Genomic DNA, 3,039 nt, shown 5'->3' with positions numbered 1-3,039 from the left:
AACAAGGTATACTCAAAACAAAACTACATTTTATTTTTTAAAAAATATTTTTTTCAAAACACCTTCCCTTTTGGGTGTTAATCATAGGCCAAAATGGATTGAGTTGAATTTGTCATTTTTATGTGAATGATATGAACTGAGTTCTACTAATGTTTGGAGCAAAATTTATGTAAAATTGATGATTATGTCCAAGAACTAATAGGATTGCTACCTTTTAAATTACTGATTATGCTATCATAATTTTTTTCTCAACTAATAATTAAAATTAAGAGGTATTTTCTTTTTGCCCCTAAATTTTAAAAAGGGAAAGAAGAAGTATATGATATAGAGGGGGTGAATTTGGGTGGCAAATATAAAGACTGGCAAAATAAATTACATTCTGATTTAGTACATTCTTAGGTCGGTCTGTTGAGATAGTCTTCTTTGATATTTTTTCTTGCACTTTTTGCTTTGCCTCTTTATCTTTGGTGAATTGTTTGAAAGTTTGTATATTTGAATGAGTTATAGGAGAAGCTAATATTTTTATTTCACAACTAGAAAATGGATTAATACAGACAGATTTACAGACAGATTTAGTCTTTATTACAGACGAATTTTTGGTTACCGACAAATTTTGTCCCTCTGTAAAAGTTCCGTCGGAAATTATTTACCGACGGATTTTTTTCATCGAAAAATTACAGACGGATTTTTACCAGTTACCGATGGATTTTCCCTCTGTAAATTCTCCATCCATTTCCCGAAGGCGACGAACTTTTCGACGGATTTTTCGTCTGTAATTACAGACAGATTTTTAGATGGATTTTTTGTCTGTAATTTGAACCTTGGAAAATCATCTCACACTCTGATTACAGACAGAAAATCCGTCTGTAAATCCGTCAGTAAGGTAAAATAGAATTTTTTTAGATTTTTTCATTGCAAAATAAACTTGTTTTCATACAAAATAAATATAAATTTAAAGTACTATAATAAACAAGCAAGTCAATATAATTCAAAACATAAAGAAAATGTATTGATACATCAATTATAATTCTCAATGTATTTTTCAACCATACTAAAACTATCAACCATACTAAAAGCTGTGTTATTCTCCATACTAAAACAGAAATTGGAAAACGCCAAAAATCTCCATATCAGTTTAGACCTCAGTTACAACAATCTCTCAGGTGAAATCTCAGCTTCTCTTGGAAATCTATTGAAATTAGAAGCACTTGATCTTTCCCACAATCAACTCACTAGAGAAGTCCCTCCACGAGTTGGTGACATGAGCAGCTTGGGAGTGCTTGATCTCTCCTACAACCACCTTCAAGAAAAATTGGAGAATTTTAAATGAGTTTAGAAGAGAGACATACTAACTGAAACAGATCCCTGCATCGGGAACAAAAAATAGCATGAACAATAGAGAATTTTAAATGAGTTTATAAATTAAAAGCCATGGTTAATTGGTTTTTCCAGATAAGCTAGGCTTCAATTCAAATGATGATCATATACTAATACCTAGAGCTAGTAAGCTACTAATGTTGTCAAATTGTCTCTGATATTTACGGTGCATGCCGGCCGGACAAGTCGAACTCAGACAAGTGCATTGCTGTTGCCGAAGATTTGCATGGATTGGTACAAGTCTTGAACCAACTCCATAGGCAGCAGGACAAGACCATTGTTCTCCAGCAGCTGACTGGCAGATGCAGGATTCTCTTCAAGAAGTTTTCCCATCATCTCTTCAAGTGGTTCATTCAGCTTCTGCTGGTCAATATAATGCCCATAACCCTGCTAATCAAATAAAACAAGATATTCAGTCCATGAATTTGGCACTCTGGAGGGGCAGATATTTGATATTTCTATGGGGCAGAATTTGGGCTAGCACATGAATTCATAATGATTTTGTGTACATTATTATCTTCTAAGGTTAAGGACAAGACATATACCTCATGGAAAACCAGTGGTATAGCAGTTGATTCAGCTTGTAGTCTACTTCCACTTAGTTCCTGTAAGGAACATATGCTATGTTTTAATTTGCAAGTTGACAAATCAAGTTAAGTCTATATACTTGACCAAACCCACTGTTAGTAAACACTACAAAATGGTCTTTTGCTTTAATTTAATGTTCTCCACTTTGGTCTGATGGTATGGCCCCAATTTATTATTTTTCCTAAATGAAGGATAATTCTTTCAAGGGGAAAGAAATCACTGAACCTCATTTTGTGTTCACATGCAGCCAAACTTCTAGTTTGTTCATTCTGACATCATGTTAATGCATTTGATATGATAGTACAATAATAATTATAAGCAAAACTGTTATATATGTATGAGAATGATTGAGGCTGAGAAAATTAAGACGATCCAGAGTTAATAGGTACCTTTAATTGAAGCTGCAAATATTTAACATGGTCGATAATGTCGTCCAGTATATAAGCTTGACTACCCTACAGATTAAAAATCAATTGTCCATAGAAATGTGATGGCATTAAGTATATATGATCAGCCAAAGTATTGCTCACAGATAAGAATGGTAAGATATTTTTGAAAGACCCGTTTTGTTTTCATGCATGCAAGAATCAAGATGTTATACTTTCCAAGATTATCTATTCAATGTTAGGAGTATTCCATGTTCTTAAAGCAGAACCTACCAATAAAGGATGATAAAATACATACCATGACAATGTTTCTGCAAATACTTGCAACACTTGAAAGAGTTTTTGTTTACATTTTTTAAATTAGTTTAAGGAGTCAAAGGGAACATCACACTGATTAATGTTGCATTGACAACTTACTACAAATTACCTCTGCTTGATTTGGAAGCAAGTCGTGTAGTGCTTTTAGATTATCAGCAATCCATGGAGCTGGTTCATTGTCACATCTAACGAACAAATATCTAGAACCATACTGCCAGATGGAATGGCATCTAAAACACACAGGCACCAAATAAGTAAAAGTGAAACTAATAGGATTTCAAGCAGAGCCAAGATCTAGAACCATACTGCCAGAATGATCTACAAGATCAAATTCTATAGATGCATCATTTGCAGTATTATTATCATCCAA

The 3,039-nt window shown here is 33.4% G+C and overlaps 1 long non-coding RNA gene across 1 annotated transcript; it reads right to left on the bottom strand.

Moving 5' to 3' along the window:
• Positions 1 to 1,305: 1,305 nt before the first annotated feature.
• LOC140181099 (uncharacterized) lies at positions 1,306 to 2,580 on the bottom strand. Its single transcript, XR_011875756.1, has 3 exons — positions 2,355 to 2,580; positions 1,923 to 1,982; positions 1,306 to 1,764 (listed from the first exon to the last, which is right to left on the bottom strand). It is a non-coding gene; the product is annotated as an uncharacterized lncRNA (long non-coding RNA).
• Between the last annotated feature and the right edge of the window lie 459 nt (positions 2,581 to 3,039).

The sequence above is a fragment of the Arachis hypogaea genome, chromosome 17 (assembly GCF_003086295.3).
Source record: "Arachis hypogaea cultivar Tifrunner chromosome 17, arahy.Tifrunner.gnm2.J5K5, whole genome shotgun sequence".
Taxonomy (NCBI): domain Eukaryota; kingdom Viridiplantae; phylum Streptophyta; class Magnoliopsida; order Fabales; family Fabaceae; genus Arachis; species Arachis hypogaea.
This window is presented reverse-complemented; position numbering and strand designations above follow the sequence as displayed.